The 18,839-nt window shown below is 44.1% G+C and overlaps 1 protein-coding gene across 3 annotated transcripts in view; it reads right to left on the bottom strand.

The window, feature by feature from the left end:
• LOC146822831 (uncharacterized) overlaps window positions 1-18,839 on the bottom strand; it is a 355,568-nt gene that overhangs the window by 195,910 nt on the left and 140,819 nt on the right. Inside the window, exon 7 of one of the 3 annotated variants that reach the window (XR_014961842.1) lies at window positions 12,180-13,217. The exons of the other annotated variants lie outside the window; for them this stretch is intronic. The gene's annotated coding sequence lies outside the window, so the exon portion shown is untranslated. Of the gene's footprint in view, window positions 1-12,179; window positions 13,218-18,839 lie in introns of those variants that run through there. 3 annotated transcript variants of the gene reach the window in all.

Here is an 18,839-nt window from a genome sequence, read left to right as displayed (position 1 = left end):
CGTTGCAGTCGTTCACTCTGTCGTCGGGACCTCTCCCACTGGATCCACGTGTCGCTGATGGGCCCCACGTTTGGGACGCCAATTGTTAAATAGTAGCGGCAGTTGCAGTCGATAACCTTTCAAGTATTGCCCGGCGGTAATCGCCTCTTATACCATTCGATGATTTACCAATAAAAGAGGCAGGCGCTGAAGACTGGAAGGCAAGAAACAAAGGTTTATTCTCTCCGGAGGAGAACACATCAGATCAGACCCACAGGGAATCTTCTCGAGATGTTCTAACTGCATCTCTGAGGCCTGGCCTCTTATACACAGGTTTATTGTTTTATTACCGGTTTACAACACATGGCACATTCTTGGGATCGCTTTGATGCATAAAAGAACATCCTCAAAATCCCCAGCTCAGATCCGTTCCCACACATAGCTACAGTAGAAGTCTCCACCCCACCCACAGTAGGAGATGGCTATCACACTGCGGGACGTTCCGCCAATTCCCGGGGGGGGTGTGCGCGGCTGGTCGGGTCTCTGGGGGTGGGGGCCTTGATTCACTGTAATCCCTTTGATGTGGGGTGTTTCCCTTATAGTAGGGGGCAATAAACTGCATCCGCAGGGCTAGGTGATGGCCTGGGATCGGTTCGGGCAATCGGGTGCGGAGGAAGGGGGTTATCAAAGAGGATGTATGACCATGTATGGGATGAAAGGAGGTGTTGGTCAGGCACGGGGTGCGATTCCATGGCAGGGTCGCGCAGAAGGAGAGGTTTTATGGCCCATGTATGAGAGAGCGGGGGTGGCCAGCGCGCGGGGGATGTTCACAGCGCCTGGAGGGCGCACTGGTGATCGGCGATGAGCGGGGAGAGAGAGTGGGGTGCCTAAAATGGCTGCCGTGCGTTTTTGGTGCGTGGCGCTGGGGAGAGGCAAGATGGCGCAGATAATGTTCAGTTGCAAACTAAATTTCCACAGTCTGCACACCCATCTGCAGGCAGACGAGGCTGGGCTTGGCCATCCCCCCGCGTGCTGCACCAAATAAGGATACTTTTTTTGTACAAGGGTGAGTCCCATTGCTTTAATCTTTTGAGAAGCTTGTCAAGTTCTTACCATGGGGAAACGTAAATGCACTGATGGGGTTTCTGTTGCACAACCACCAGCCAAGGTAACCACTATTGACAAAATGCTCCAGAAGGCCACGGAAATAGAGCTTACTGAGAGGAGGCAGTCTCTTGGTGGCGGTGAAGAGAGCACACCTAGTCCATCAAGAACAATATCTCCCAAATCCATACTTAGGCCCGCAGAGGTCCCTCTAGAACCGGGAGCAGCCACTATATCTATGTCCTCCAGTACCCAAGTCTCGAGGTCATCCAGGTCCCCCTTAATTGCTTCTGCTGTAAAGGGAAAGAAACCACAGGAAATCCTGGGCTCCAAATCTAAACAAGCTGATTCCAATAAGTCATCTATGTCAAGCAATTCTACACCTGCTCTGCCCTTAAAACCAAAAGCCAAATCCCGCATAACCCACCAACAGAAAGGGGGTGAAAAGCCCTGACATAACTAAACCGGAATGGATAGTCACAATTGTGGATGATGTGATGGACCATCTTAAGTGACTGATTTATTCAGAACTAACAACACTCCTGGAAAAATTGACTACTTGAATCCAGGGTACTTTCTCTGACCAAAGTCAAACTGCCAATTGAATTCCCTCCGCCAGACATCTCTCTCCCTCACAAAGAAATCATTGTAAGCGCTTGCCCTCACAGTCCCACACATCGCTTGTTCCAAAGCCTGATTGAGAGTCTGGAGCACATTGGGTGTGCCTGCCCAAAAGTCTTCAATCACACGACTGATACCACCCTCAATAATCACAGAGGCACCATGGGTAGGAAGAGAATGGTAGACTCACCTCCCTGTGGCAGCAAGAAACTTGTGCCTATTGATATTCCTCCAGAAGCATGTCCTTAGGTGGTTGCGATGACTGGGATGTCGGGACTAAGGGAATCACATATACAATTAAGAAACAAGTGTCTTTAGCGGCTGGGGAAGTACAAGGACTTCCCTATTGAGAATGCTAACTGCATTTTGTTTACACAGCGTGGGGGTTGGTTTGGGAAGGGGGTCAAGGATTGTCCGGGAGACTGCGTGATCATTAATTTTAGGGACACTGCTATAGTCCACATGTTGTTATGGAAGGATGGCTTTGGACCCCTGAGGGTCTCTGTAGTGAGCTTATTTCCCTTGGGTTATTTTTACAGACCCTACTTAAGACCCCCTTCCAGGTTGCTGGAAGCCTCCCCTAACCCCCAGCCTTTGTGCCCCACACACCTGAACCTCAACCACCCACAGTGATGGGAACTATATAATATCCCAGTGCACAATAGGCATGGCTCGTTGGACCATGTTGTTTGACTCAAAGAAGGGATCAGTCCTATTCATGTCTGAAGTGTTGAATCTTTTAGTAGGGAAATTAGTGTGAAGAAGACGTATGCTTGTTCCTATGGTCTTATTCGGGTGGTAATTGAAATTTTGGACCTTCAGAATCCTTGCAGCACTGCAAGTGGCCTACCGTGAAAAGAGCTTCTCAAGAAATAGATCACGAGGCTGACCTCTGGGGGGGTACTGAACTTCTCCCCGCTTGCATCCAGTCTCCTCTTAAAGTGTTAAATCCCCCATTAGTCGACAAGCCATCAGACCCAGTGGGTGATAGTCATATGGTACACACCGGGGGCCCCTAGCAGATTAGGCACCCTTCACGGATGCATACAAAATTAAGGATACTTTCCTGGAATGTTGCTAGTCTTAGTGCCAACCTGGACAACCCTGACTGGGTGAAATAGTTGCAGTGGACATTCTTTGTCTGTCTATTAAACTACCTAATGGATGTTCAGTCAACATCTTCTGCCAAGTGTCAGGAATCTCCCACCATAGAAGTGTTAATCTCACACATAACTTGCCTTCACCCTGAAGTGCAAAAAATAGTGGGGGATGATTTTAATTGTCAGTTTGAACCTCTGGATTTTGTTAATTTTTACTCTCTGCCGTAAGAGGACAGAACTTGTTCAATTCCTGCATTTATCATTCCCCCAATAAAAAGTGGTTCCCCCCTGACATACAACTAAATGTCATAACCTTTAATTGCATGATTCGAGCATGCAACAGAAGGACCAAATCTGACAAAGCAGTCGCACCTGTAATAGAATTGGTAGCACTAGCCTCAATGACTATGTGCCCTTAGATGTCAAACTCTAGCCATTCTTAGAGGACATGGTGGTCGCACAGAGGCATGATAGTGACCATAACGTTCTTGCAGTGGGGATGGAACTTCCATCATAACAAACCCAGCTATCTCACTCACAACCACTTGATGAGGTATAAACTAATGAATAATAGACTAAGAATTCAGTGGGCAGCTGTCGCTAGGTCTGAGAGGGCCCTGGGATAAATATATAACAAGGTGGACCAAGGGCTTGAGATGTTCAGCACTCTGAATCCCTGGCCTTTTGAAGAATCACCCGCATTAGAGGATAAAGCCCCACATATTTCCCTCTTCATTAGTTTCAAGGTGGACTTTTTTAGAGAAGCCAAAAGCCATTGGGCAAGGAGTAGCGTACCATCCTGATTCAATAAAGATTGTACTATGGCCAAGAGCACTCTGATTATTGCAATTAAGTGGCAGGTAAGTCATCCAGTAAAATTGTTCGGTGTATAAAAGGGCCCTTGTAAGGGCAAAGTGGTAATGGGATAGTCAAAACTGGGGACTCCTCTTAGCAGCTGCAAGACATAACAATTAAATCTTATTATAGAATGTAATTGCCAAGGGGAACAGGGAAGGAAGATGCAAAATTGATAACAATGTGGCGGCAGAGGCATGGGTAGCCCATTCCACTAATATATACGAAGCTAAACCTGTTAAGGTCCCAGTTCCTGAACATTCAATCATTCCTTTGCATCCAGGGACTAGGAAGGTTAAAAACGCCTTTCCCCTGATAAAGTGTATGGAGGTAGAAGAGGCTATTAGAATGATAACACCTCGTAAAGATCCTGGCATTGACAAGATCCCCGGTGAATTGTTTGTATCGGAAAAAGACATTTGGGTACCCTATTTTACTGTGGTTTTTAATGTTATTTTAAATGGGGCCAGCATTCCTAAGACTTGGGAGGTGCAGAGATGTTCCCCATATACAAGAAAGGTTGCCATTTGGATCCAACTATAGGCCAATTAGCCTTTTAGACACCAGGCAAAAACTTATTAGCAGGGTCATATTAGGAAGGCTTGAGCAGTGGGTTGAGGAGAGCAACTCACTCTGTCCACTCCAAGCAGGCTTTTGAGCCAATACTTCCACAGTTGACCAGGTCTTGAGACTGCAGTTGATTTACTGGAAGATTGTAAGCTTTGAGAAAGGGAGGTCCTATGCAGTCTTTGTTGATCTTAGATCTGCGTTTGACCTAGTCCCCATAACTCAGCTGTGAAAATGACTTGCTGAATTTCACTTTACAGTTTACCTGCGTAACATAATTGAGTGGTTACCCCAGAATAACTATACACGAATCAGATGTGGCAAGCTTGGCAAAGTTACAGAGCCCTTTCTTGTTTTGTGTGGCATTAGACAGGCTTGTGTTTTGACACCTTTCCTTTTAACTTTGTTTTTAAATGATCTAGCATTTTTTTTATAGATGTGACTATGATGGCTCACGTCTAGCAGGCATGAGGATTCCAGCCCTCATGTTTGCTGTCAATACACTTTTATTATCAATGACACCCATGGGGCTCCGGAAACTGCTCAATGGTTTTAGCAGATTCCGTGAGATAAGGGGGCTGGAAATTAATATCCGTAAAAGCAAATTCATGGGGGCAGATTTATGTTGCACTTGAGCCACTTTTGCGCCGCCGTTGCGTCACTTTTGTGACGCAGCGGCGGCGCAAATCCTGCGCCATGGTGCGGGGTATTTACAACGTGACGCATCTGGGAGATGCGTCACGTTGTAAAGCCCTGCGCCACATGTAGGCGTTCCAGGGCAGGTGGGGGCGTTCCGGCGCAGGAACGCCTCCTAAAAGTGGCTGAGTGAAATCTACAAGATTTCACTCAGTCACTTTTGAGCCCATGCTGCGTCAAAACCCTGCGCCTGCTTGAAGCAGGCGTAAGGATTGACGCAGCATTGTGTAGATAGGGCCCCCCAGAGCATTGCTGGAGCTGCGTCGCGCTTGCGACGCAACTCCAGCAATGCGCCACTTTTACGGCACAGATGCGTCACGCATCTGTGCCGTTTTTGCCCCATGGTGCGCCGCATTATAAATGCGGCGCATTCATGATGGCGGAGCTTCGGCGCAAAATAACTGGCGCATCCCTGCTGATATGCAGGGATGCGCCAGTTATTATAAATCTGCCCCATGGTTTTTAATCCTTGTCCCTCCACATGATCTAATCCCACTTTGGATGGCATTACTCTAGAGCAGGTAAACTGATTTGACTAGTTGGGATCACACTAGATGAGAAGCTAGACTGATCATCACAAGTTGCTAAAAGAAGATTGAAAGTGGAGCAGAAATGTGGGGGTTGCTGAACCTATATAAGGGGTCCCATTGTAAGTTTGTTTTGCCTGTTATTCAATTATACACGCACCAGGCCCTTGCGGGAGCCCTTTACGGGACTGAAATTTAAGGTCACAAAAAACAAAAATCTTTGATAATTGCTGAAAATAGAATTATAAGGCAGCTTTTGTGTATACCAACCAGCACTCCCCTGTTATCTTTGAGGCTTGACTTGGGACTCAGGCGGAATACTGACAAACCAGATCTCCACCCGCTTTTTTAGTGAGACACAACTAGGTTTCCCTTGATCTCTCATTATACCGGAATGGGCTGGAGGAAATTCTTAGCCATCAGAATGCAATTAAAATCCCCTGGATCAAATTTGTGACAAACTCTGACATGATCCAGTGGATTGCTGCCCAACAATCACTGTGAATGAGTTTAAATCTCTATATAAAAATTCTGAATGCAATAATCTTTTAATTCATGCACAAGGTACTTTAGCTTGCTCATTTCTAATGTTTAAGGATACCTTCCTTTTGGATAATTTCTGTGATGACATAGAGTAGAATGAAGCTAAATAAACTTTATGCGCAATTCAGACATAGAAATCACCCCCTGAACAGTGTTAAGCCAAAATGGTCAGAGATACCGTACGCTATAGACCAAGAGTGCCAAATGGGTGTCTGCAAGCAGGAGGATCCACCCCATCTGTTATTCTTTTGTCCTGCCTACAAATGACCATGTGTAAAATGGTTGATACCCATTTGCAGGGAATTAGGTACTTTAAGGAATGAGGAGACTTTTAGAATTCTTCAAGCCGACACAACCCCATATTTGGTATTTGCACTGACTAGGTTCTTGGTTTGTGCATGGTTGATAAGAAACAGGGGAAATGCTGCTTCAAATTAAATTTGCACTTTTATGGTATTGTACAACTCAAGAATGTATTAATTACACCAACATGCATTATTATCCGGGATCTATGATTTTATGTATTTGCGAGGCCCATACATGAATTCAAATTTGTATTTTTATGATATAGTGGTTTGCTTTATGCTTTTTAACTTGCTGATCCTGATTTTAACTTTCTGCCACTCTTGTATTTGTATTATCAATATGTATTTCTTTTATAGCATATTGCCGAAACAAGATTGTTTGGAATGGAATGGATATTGCAATTCATTTATACTACAGGTGGTGTTCATAAATATTGGCTACAGGAATGTCACAGTATTCTGGCATGTTATCTCAGGGTGCTCTGAGAGCCAGGTTTACTCATTGATCTTCATTTTAGATTAATTTCATTAGTTTTATTTTAACATACTAATGTTCATTGAACAAGAGTCCCACCACACAAAATACTTGTTAAACACATTTATCTTTAGAAATATTTAGTGTCTAAAAATTAATAAACCAGTCCTTTCAACACATTTACTTAAAAATGCCATTCCTGAAATATATTCAAAGATTATAAAAACAAGAAAGAAAAGGCTCATAATTGGACAAGTTATTGTACCTTTTCTTTGGGCCAAAAACAGGAGAATCAACTTGCCTGACCTATTTCTTTATCCAAGGCTCATGAATACGGATCATGAACATGATCTCAAAAAACGTATTACTTTGAACAAAGAAGTATAGCGAATGGCCCTTGTAAGGTTGAACACAACAGAGAAATCCATTACAGTTGCGTATAGAATTGCTATGTGGCCTAGATTTAAAACCACATTAAAAGCTACAGATATTAAAAGTTGAAGACGCAGTTTCGATAAAGCTTTGCTAAATAATTCAACTTACATTTATAGAAAAGGAGCTGTTGTATTGCTTAGACAACTCTATGATTTCAGCCTACAACATAAATTATTAATACTGAATTGCCAGTGTGATTGCTTTTTGAGGTAAATGGATTACAAGAACAGGTTTACAAAAAAAAAACCTCTTGAAAAGTGATGATGTTTTTAACTTTATGTTTAATAGTTGGATAGTAAATATTTTGACATGTGCATATGCATGATAAATATTGTGTGTGGAGGAACACCTGCTATTAATCCATTCCTTATGCTATAGAAAAATGAATTAAAATATTTTAAAAAGGAAAGCAATGACTAAGCCAGAATTACTAATGGGTGTGTATCTATGTATGCTGTGACATTTATAAAGGGCTAATATATCTGGCCTGCAACGAAGCTAATGGCAGAGGCAACCCACAGTGGAGATAAGTGGGGGAGGAGGAGGGGACATAGGGTTGAAGCAGAGCTAGTGGAAGGGGTGAAAGTAAAGCCTTAGTTAGTGTTCCAGGAAGAGATGAGTTTTCAGTTTCTTTCTGAATTACAAGATGGTTGCTAATGTTCGATTCCCAAAGAGGATGTTGTCCAGAACCTGGCAGCATTGCCTGAGAAGGATTTTCTTTTCTTTTCTCCTTCCTGTAGCATTTAGTCTCTAATCTGGCAATGTTGGAGCTCCTCTTCTGTCATTGACCCATAGATATTGTCACATTGTCAACTTGGTAGACTGGGTCTTGGTATAGAGGATCTTGTAGGTCATGCTGCTGATCATAAAGATGATCTGGGTTTCCAGGGTAGGCAGTTAATATCCTTTAGCAGAAGGGTGATGTGGTGGAATTTCTTCAGCCCTTGATGAGCCATTCTGCTGTGTCAAAGATGCCTTTCTGGGAATAAAGAGTTATATCTGGGGTGCCATTGAAAAGGGCATTACCTCCATTTCAGTGGGAAAATATTAGGACTTGAATCGTCATTCAGAAGTATTCTCCTGGGTTTAAAGATTTCACTTTCTTCAGAAGAGAGAGATGGAAACAGGATGGTGTTGCAGGGATTCTGCTTTTGCTCAGAACTATGCGCAGGAGACCAGGACCTCAGAGAATTGTGGTGTACCAGAAAACTCCCCTCAGAACCCAGAACCCCTTATCCGACTAGCTTAGTATCCCATTCGTTAGCCTAGATCTAGCTAGGCGGTCCCAATGTATAGACAAACCAGAACAAGCGACTTAGATATTTCTCAGGAGTGGTGGGAATCTGAAATATCTGTTCGTATCTATTTGTTAGTCCACAACATAATAATACAGACACGGTGAAGTTTAAAGAGTTTATTTTATAAACCTCGCGTCCTAAGATGCAGTACTTTGGCTAACACTAGCAGACTAACAGTACAGATCAGAACCATAAGCATTATTACAATACCATACAAAATGAAAGGAGCAATCATACTAATAATGACAGTGGTATACAGCCACACTCCTTTCCCTAGAATCTAATACATTATTATTAGACTATTAGAAGGTCTCTTAGGTTAACAGGGGGGACCCCATACCGTATAGATCAGCTTAGTAGAATCACATCAAAGGATCAGCTAGCTCTCTCATGCATCAGCTCTTCTGTTCGAATGAATGTAAAACCAAACTGTTCTGCAATATTTAAGACGCTTGTCCTTCAGATATTGGCAGCTGTATGTATGATATGTCTAAAAAGTGGTACGATCAATCTAAACACAACACTCTGTACCTTCTAGTGACCCAGACTCATTCTTTGCATGAAGTACAGACCAAGGGCATATTTCACGGTTAAGAATGTGAAACAACAGTTTGTTATCCTGTAAGGCAAAGTCGAGTCAGCATTTCTAAAATGAATAACACATAACAACAGTGTTGTGTGCAGCGCAGCAGAAACGACAAGCTTGCTTGCTAACAATGATCTTGTTTATGCTAACTTAGTGTTGTAAATAGGGCGTGGCTTAATCCATCCTACACCCCCCCATGATCGGAGCACGAACCAATAGGGATACACTTATCAAGAACGCAGAGTTCAAGTGATTTAGAACGGAACCAAGGGCATGAACTTTAAGTCCATATAAGGTAAGTGTAAAGTCCGAGAATAAAAAGGAAAGAAAAAAATTTCGTTTTAAAAAATGAAAAATGACGGTTTAAAAATATTATCAAAAATTTCGAAAAAATTTAACAGCCCTGGATGCACCCTGGAGTGACAATGTCAATCAGTCAATCCATGAAGGTATATGCACCGTAAGTTGCAACAGCTTCCAAGAGGAAATCATTGGAGCGTTCCGCAAAAGTATCTGCCATCCAATTTAACAAGGGAAAGGAACACACGTGTTCATCAATTATCAGAGCATTCAGCACCATGATAGGACAACTGTCAGCATCCTCGATAAAACTCCTTTCAAGGAATTCAATAGCCGCCTCTCCGATATCCCAGTTACCAAGGACTCCGTGTGCAGCACCCAAAGCCATAAACCCGACACCAGAACAAACAAATTCATGAGCCACTAAGGGACACATTAGTTCATCAAAATCCGGGTCAGGTGACGCCAAGTTTGACAGGCACAAGTCCAGAGCCCATTGGAAGGGACAATCTAGGCAATGAAAGACAGGTTGCACACACGTAAAAAAGGGAAACCGGAAAGACAATCCATACTTGACGCTTAATGCCGCCAGCGGTAAGGTGCCGTAGTAATCAAGCATCTGGCTACAAAGATGGAGCAAGCGCAGCCTGTTGTCTTGCAACTCCTGGTGTGCAGCCATATCGAAGTGCGCAAATCAACAAGAGGATCCCAGCCACCAAGGCGAGGAGCAAGGGGAACCCTCCGAAGACACTTGAAAAAATAGAATGTAAAAATGCGGGGATCACACCAAAAACAGTCTGGAAAGATGTCACGAGGCCCGAGCCCACAATTTTAAAAAAAATGAGCAAGGCCAGACGTAGACGAAGCATTAAAGATAGTTTGAATCAAGGTTCCAAAATGGAGGGGGAGGTCGGTATTCAAAAGCGCTTGTACCTCAGTACATGTGTTCGCCACATTAAGAAGAAATGTTTCACGGGACGAAGTCAACGCAACCTCTTTTTTAGACAAAAGAGCCCTTATTCTGCTCATCCTATTGAACTCTGCGTTCAAGGTTGGAATCGCTGGCCAGATGGATATATCAAGTCGGCCTTGCGGGGGTGGGAAAAGAACGTTATTACAGCAAACTACTTTTTGCGAAACAGTGACTATGTAAGGAATACCCACTAGCATCCCACAGCAAGCTTCACTATTTAAAAGCAAATAACTACCGTTGGCAAGCAGCTTAAAAGAAGACGTTATAACTGGCATTGGAATACCCTTTTGGACACAAGCTAAATTAGGAGCGTGTATATTGCAAGCGCCATGTAATTGTATATGTCTACAAAGCACAGAGTGATCAGGAGCGGAAGTGCATTCTTCACCTTTTAAGTAAACCTCCTTTCCATCCGTTACGCATCTGTAAGTGAACGGAAGTGACCAAACTTCGTGCAGGAATGCATCACCAAGTTGTTCATATGTGCCAATGGCATAATGCTTCATGCACGAACTAAATTTGAACAGACTAAAAGGTAAAGTGACTAATCCGTGGATAAGCCACACGGCTGAATTCAACTCCGCAACAGAAAAAGGTAAAGGCTCTAATTTTTCAATGTGCAGCAATGCGTAAGTTGCGTCTTTCATGGACATGAACTGCTGTTTTGCCGTCAAATTAAAAGGAAGGAACAACGATGAAATATTCATGTAATCCCAAGGGACTTTCCCTGCCTTTAACGTTTGTAATGTCCATGCAAACTGCATAATTGAACGCAACTGATTTTGGACATGATACAACACAGATACATCATCTTGCACAATGTCTACGACAGAAGAAACAATATTATCTAATGTATGAATTCTAGAAGACAAAGTATTAATACTATTATCTATCACAGCCAATACTTTTTCCATATTGGCCTGGTCAATAGCACGTAATCTAGAAGCAGCTTCAATTTGCGACAATTTCCAAATTTCATTGTAAATAGCATAAGCCCATCGTTTAGACCTGCCATTAGCAGGACCCTTAATAAAATCATTCAAATCTATTTTGTCATTTAATCGTGATAAATGAAGCTTAACTGAAGTTAACGTGGAATGTTGCAGCCACGACTGACATAACTTACCTACAGAGTAGGTAGTCACCGTGTGTGAAGATGTGAAACGAGGGTCAACCCTAAGTTGTGTATACCCTGGAGCCAAATCCAGAAACCGACGTTGACAGGAATCTGAGCTTGTTTGCCATACCAACCAACCCTCAGGATTCAATGTTGAAATATTGAAGGTGCCATTGGAAACAAGGGACTGCAACATAGGAAGGGATAGATCTGAGTGATTTTCCCAACCAGGATAAGCACCCAGATCAGGGATCGAGGGGGAAATTATTTTTTTAGATATAGCCAATCCAAAACAGGTGGTCTGAAAAATAGACGAATTTAAAAATAATATATGGTTTGGGATAAGACAGGCACGATGCAAAGCCTCCGTTCCCTGTACCTGCCACGGTTTAGTTCCCCAAACCGATTTAAGATCGATAGTAGCTTTCCATACGTCATAACCTCCAATAGCCAATTCATCCATAAAGGATTTGGAATATAATAATTTTGTGTGTGTCAATCTAACCTTAGAAGTGGGTTCTACCGCCACCTTAAAATAAAAAGAAGCAGGGTCTGACACACTAAAATCCGAAAAATATGTGAATTTTTTCAATAAAGTAGCAGAGCTGCCAGTCATAGGGACAGGACAATGTTCCCATTGAGTGAAATTAACAAAATTTCGAAAAGTATTTGCTCTGTGTAGGAAATGTGTGCCATAATGTTGAAAACAAAATTGTTCATCGTAGTTTGTAGAATTTAAATACAGATCTTCAGCATCAAATGCAGCATAATATTTTAAATCAGAAAACAGTGCTTCTATTGCTTGTACATCCCAATCATCTGAGCGGATGTTTTGTTTAACTACATCACCAATAGAAACACGAAAAACAGTTGGCACAATAATAACTTCGGTGGGACCATGAATTTGAAAGTTCACTGCATCCCAAGCAATCCCATCACGTACAGGCCAGGCGGTGATGTTCACAAACGTCTGGTCTCTTTTCATGATGTGTGATGAGGAATGGGGGGCCAAAGTTCCATCAATTGATTGAATTGTAGAACGCTCATTCAGGTAGTGTCCATTGATAAGTCTAAAAAACACTACCACAAAGCCAATTGTCATGAATAAAAAAATACAAATCAGCACCAACCAGATGTAAGTCCAAGGTGCAACCAAAAAATGTCTCTTGAACCAGGCAAAAAATATAAAAATGTTGGAAGGGGCAGTGGAAGTCAATGATTCAGTTTCAAAGGAAGAATGGGACTGGGTAAGTGTTGTTGTATGTAATAGGGGCAAAGGGACTTCTACAGGATAAGCATACTCAGGATCATCAGGCAAACCACCAGCAGTAGTTGGCCCAGGCGTATCAGTAACTGTAAGCATCTCAATGGAAACCTCAGGCACGATGATAGAGGGTGACATCACAACAGAGTTTCCCAGCATCGAAGGGCAGGAAACCGAAGGTGTCATACTATGGAGAATCGGCCACCCTGTGTAGCTTGACATTCTCAATTGAAATGTACCTGTTACCCTTGTGACCAGGAAGTGGGGGTAAAACAACTGTACGTGTACCCAATACTCCAAGCACCGGGACTGGTGCACGATAAGAGGGGCCAAACTCCTTCTTGTTCTCCACCTTCTCACGGACCAGGTCACCAACTCGAGGTAGCCAGCCGACTACCGGAATCAGGAGCGCTTCTTCAGATGTAGAGGGCACGTGTTCCTTTGCCAGAGTGTCTCTTGCTTCTTGTAGATTCTGCAATACAGCACAGTGGTCATCTAGGTCAAAAGGTGCGGCAGCCGCCGCCATGTCTAGACCGTCAAGGTCCGGAACAAACATTCTCACTACAAAGAGCATCATGTACGGGGTCCGCCCACCCAGAGACCTTCTAGGGAGGTTATTAAGTGCACGTTGGACGTCATACAAGTGGGCAAGCCAGTTCCGGCCTGTACCTAACACCTTGGCTGTCAACGATTGCTTTAGGTCACGGTTCATCCATTCCACAACACTATTGCCCTCAGGCCGGTATGGAGACGAAAATTTGACTTGGACCCCCAAACTTCTCATTGCTTCTTTGTACGCCTTAGAGGCGAACGCCGGGCCCTGATCAGAGTGAAGGGTACCACATGCAAAACTTCCTATAAAGACACGCAATGCTTTGATGACAGTCCTGGCATCAGCACTCCTTTGTGGCCACACCCACAGAAAACGTGTTCACGAATCCACTGCAACCAAGATATACTTGAACGCAGTATCAGAGGTAAAAGGACAGCAGTGATCTAAATAAACACACGCAAGTGGTTGATTAGAAATATGCAGCTGCGTTTGAGGTGGATGCGCAACAGAAGAGGGTTTAATCTGCTGGCAAATGTCACAACTAAGTACATAAGCCCGCGCTTGTTTATACAAACCGTACCACCAGTAACGTTGCTGTAAAAGAGACACAGTTGCTGACACTCCAGCATGCGCAGACGCAACACCTTCGTGGGCAGCCGTTATCAAATTTGGTCTGCAGTCCGCGTTGGGAATTAATCTATCACCAACGTCGTTAATCCTCACTAACGGGACGTTATCAGGACTTAAGTGATAATGGTATCGAGAAGGGAAACCTCTAGGGAAGTTTGTCCCTGTCTCAGAAGCAGCAATAGCTGTCAAGATGTCAGCATCAATCTTAGATTTTGATCTTGTAACTGCTGCTACTAAATATGTTGCCACTGCTGTTTTAGCTGCCTCGTCAGCCAAACTGTTACCGACAGCATGGACACCAACTCGTTGGTGACCAAGACTGTGAATTACATTCACAAGTGGCAGACTCCCTTTAAGTTCTGCCACTCGAGCCCAAAGCGTTTTATGCTTCACTGTGCCACCTTTGGAATCACGAAAACCATTCATAATCCAAAAAGGCAAATTGTCGTTGTAAGATTGATCACAATAGTAAGAATCCCTCACTATAAGAGTAGTGACCCTGTGATCAGCAAACTCAAGTGCAAGCACTAGAGCACGAAGCTCCGCCAACTGCGCGGTACAATCACCCAATGACTGCGTATGCACTGCATCAGATTGGAACTCTCCATTTACGAAAGTACCGACTACAATTGCGCAAGCCGCTGAATAAGCGTGCCTTGATCCAGTTGCGGGTTGCGCCGACCCGTCAGTGTATATGACACAATGGTATTCCTCGATAGGGCGCAATGACAGAGGAGCAGGATGAACGAATTCATACTCCAAACTCTCTTGGGTCTGCAACGCCGCGTCAAAGATGTATTCGACGTCAGGCGAAGCTAAGGAGGTCGCCCATTGTATCCACCTTGGATGCAAAGCCTTAGAATTCGGTACACTAGCTTTAGTGACTGCTTCGAGAGCAGGAAACGGTGTTACCACCAGCATGCGCTTTCCTTGTGATAGCGCTCGTTCTTTCAGGATCGCCATCTGAACTGCTGTTAAGACTTTTTCAACAGTGGAAAATCGCAGCTCAGCCGAAGTGTACAGATGAGATTTGTAAGCAATGGGGACTGTGTCGCCCTCATTGAACGTTAAGTACGTGACACCTTCCACGCCTGGAACAATTCTAATGACCAGGTTGGTGTGGTTGTCACGAGTTTTTAGATATTTAGCTGTAAGAAGATCAGTTTGCAAAGTATACAATGCCAACGAGTGCTCTGGCAGCCAGCAAGATCTGGAAAAAGTTGGTTGTATCAAGGCATAAAGCGTCTTGATACGCTGGGCATAATCAGGAATGTAGGATCGACCGAAATTCAGAAAACCCAGCAGGGATTGTAGTTTTTTCAGTGTCGTAGGGATACGAAGGCGTGCGCATTTCTCAAGGAATTGCGGTACCAAACCTCGACCCTCATTATTGAGTTCGTACCCCAAGAACAACACTGTAAACTCAGCAATGTGGGACTTCTTAAAGTTAAACTTGTAACCGAAGTCTGCAAACATAGTCACTATGTTATCCACACGAGCAAGGTGTGGAAGCAACTCGTCGTCAGTCAGATAAATGTCATCAACATACGAGTATGCCTCCGGGTCTACCATCTCTAAGAGAGAGACCACGCGAGCGGCAAAAACTCCAGGGCTGTTTTTATAGCCCATCGGGAGCCGTTTGAACAATTTTTATTTGCCACCCGAGGTGAACGCTGTCCACTCATAACTAAGAGGGGCCAGGTTATGGCAATAAAAGCCATTTGATAAGTCGAGCGTAGTTTTGAAACGTTTTCTCACAAGACTATCGACGAGAGCCGAACTATGAGTATTTTGTACCGCACACGTCCGGCAATGCGAGTTTAAATGCCGGTAATCCAAAACTAGGCAGTACGACCCGTCAGGCTTCGTCACAGTGAATAAAGGATTATTCATGGGTGACACACATGTCTCAATTACTCCTTGATATTCTAATTGTTCAAGGATAGATGCGACGTGAGATCTTGCCTCGCGACGCATGGGATATTGGGCTTGAGGCTGGGGATCGGATCGCAATGGAATCTCGTGATTGGGAGAACATTTATCCCAGCCAACCTGATTACGATATAACGCAGGTGCAAGCACCTGTGCCCCCTCCCCGGCTAACCTAGTAGACTCATCCGTGGGCACTGCATGCCCAAAGGAAGGAAGTATAACTTCCTCTCCCCTTGGAGCGTCCAAAATGAAAGCCGGAGGCCAATCTTTCTCCGCCAAAAGAATATCATAGGTGGTGGTAAGATTATCCCAAAAAACCACTTTAATTTTGCGTTGTATGTCACTCTCAATATTAAGGACTATTTCAAATAATCTTTCTGGGGGAGCTACGCGAGTATCAGCAGTTTCAACTGTCACATAAATGTCAGTTGCTGTCGCCTCCAGAAATGGACGCAATGCTTCCCGCACTACTGTAACCTCCGCCGCGCTGTCTAGCAGCGTTAGTGCCCATGTCAGGTTCCGAAGCTGTGTCCTGACCATCTGAGGCATATCTCGCTGAGATAGCAGCAACTTTCTTTTTCTGAAACGGTGGACGTTGTCTGGCAGTGTCTTCCTGCTTACCTTTACCGTCAGTCTGGCGGGGCTGGTCTCGACCTTCAACACCCCGTCCTCTCCCACGCTCTCCACCACCAGTGTGCGAAGTCGATGTTTCCTGTGAAGAACGAGGAGAGCGTTGTTCAGAAACCTGAAATCTATCAGGTGACTTAATACGTGTACGATCGCGCAAATCATAAGTGCGTTCACTATACGACTGTACGGGTGAGGCAGGACGAGAAACCTGTTTCTGTTGCTGCTTCTCTTGTTTTTTGGCTCGCCAACTTTGTTTAGGAAAGTTGGGCTTTTCGTCTTTTGTAGACGAACTCACCTTAGTTTGCAGCACTACATCAGGAATTTTGATGGTGGGTTTCATGCCTAAGGCACTACGTCCAACCATCCTATAGGCTTTCGCAATAATTTTTGAGAACTCCCTTGGTTTATCGGCATCAGCCACAAGTTCCAGCATATTACCAACTTGGAACTGCATGGCATCTCCTTTGAGGTTGCCCATTACCATGGAACAAACCACATCGAAACTGTCGACAAGCCTTAATCTTAACTCAATAGCTGCCTCCGCACCATGACTTTCTTGGACTTTCTTGATGACGGAGGGTAGTACAGACATAGCCGTAGCACTTCGAATAGGTCGCAGCAAAGACCTTGCCCCAATTGTCACAATCAACAAGTTCAGGGACCAGGTCCTTCGGCAAAGTAATGGTGAGTATCCTGTGTTTATCCACAGGTGTAGTGTTTGGAAACACGGCTTCTAATTGATCACATTTTTCCGCAAGCCAGTAAGGAAATTCATCCTTACTGAGGGGGCGCTTGCCGACAACCGCATTAACCATAACAGGGCTAATCACCACCGTGTGATGGTGATCCGTCCCGTGCCCAGCAACCGCAGGTGCTCCCACCTGAACTGTGCGTGACACATACTGCACTAAAGCCCTATGGACCGTAATCAGGGCTGTGTGTAGCGTTCGTAAATCACCCACTCCCACCGTCAGGTAGCGTGGGTGTGGAGTATATCTGGCCAGTACCGGCCAAGTGGCCCCTGCAATTGACAACGGGCCCATTCTCGCCGATACAACCTCATGGGGGAGGGCGCCATTAAACTAAATTGTATGCTGCCAGGCAGAAATAGGAATTTCTAGTGTCCTATATGGGGCATAAGCCGCAGGCACAGGCGTGGCTGTATTTTCGTGGAACAAATTATCGTCCGTATCCACCTCCTCAAAGGTCACCCATGAGTAAAACAACTCATAAGGGTAGGTGGCATCAGCACTGACCACAAAGACCACGGCCATCCCGTCATCAGGTACCCCATAAGCCCTCAAATGAGCGCGCAGTGGAACCCTACTATGAGCGGGAATATTAACCGCCATAAGGACACCCTAAAGAGTAACAACGATATTTACAGTAGCACTTGGGCTCAAAAATTGTAACCTTTTTAATTTTCAAGCTTGATAGAACCTTTAGTCAAAACCTAAGTAGGTTAAACCGTCACTCTTGTTTTCCGGAAACGAGAGTGAGGGTAGTTGTGGACTAACACTCAAGTACTACTAAAGCGTCTCAGATCATAAGACCAAATGTTAGGTGCACCATGTTGCAGGGATTCTGCATTTTGCACAGAACTATGCGCAGGAGACCAGGACCTCAGAGAATTGTGGTGTACCAGGAAACTCCCCTCAGAACCCAGAACCCCTTATCCGACTAGCTTAGTATCCCATTCGTTAGCCTAGATCTAGCTAGGCGGTCCCAATGTATAGACAAACCAGAACAAGCGACTTAGATATTTCTCAGGAGTGGTGGGAATCCGAAATACCTGTTCGTATCTATTTGTTAGTCCACAACATAATAATACAGACACGGTAAAGTTTAAAGAGTTTATTTTATAAACCTCGCGTCCTAAGATGCAGTACTTTGGCTAACACTAGCAGACTAACAGTACAGATCAGAACCATAAGCATTATTACAATACCATACAAAATGAAAGGAGCAATCATACTAATAATGACAGTGGTATACAGCCACACTCCTTTCCCTAGAATCTAATACATTATTATTAGACTATTAGAAGGTCTCTTAGGTTAACAGGGGGGACCCCATACCGTATAGATCAGCTTAGTAGAATCACATCAAAGGATCAGCTAGCTCTCTCATGCATCAGCTCTTCTGTTCGAATGAATGTAAAACCAAACTGTTCTGCAATATTAAAGACGCTTGTCCTTCAGATATTGGCAGCTGTATGTATGATATGTCTAAAAAGTGGTACGATCAATCTAAACACAACACTCTGTACCTTCTAGTGACCCAGACTCGTTCTTTGCATGATGTACAGACCAAGGGCACATTTCACGGTTAAGAATGTGAAACAACAGT

This window comes from Triturus cristatus, chromosome 5_2 (genome assembly GCF_964204655.1).
Source record: "Triturus cristatus chromosome 5_2, aTriCri1.1, whole genome shotgun sequence".
Lineage (NCBI taxonomy): Eukaryota > Metazoa > Chordata > Amphibia > Caudata > Salamandridae > Triturus > Triturus cristatus.
Note: the sequence above shows the minus strand (reverse complement) of the source record. Positions and strands in the feature narration are given on the sequence as shown.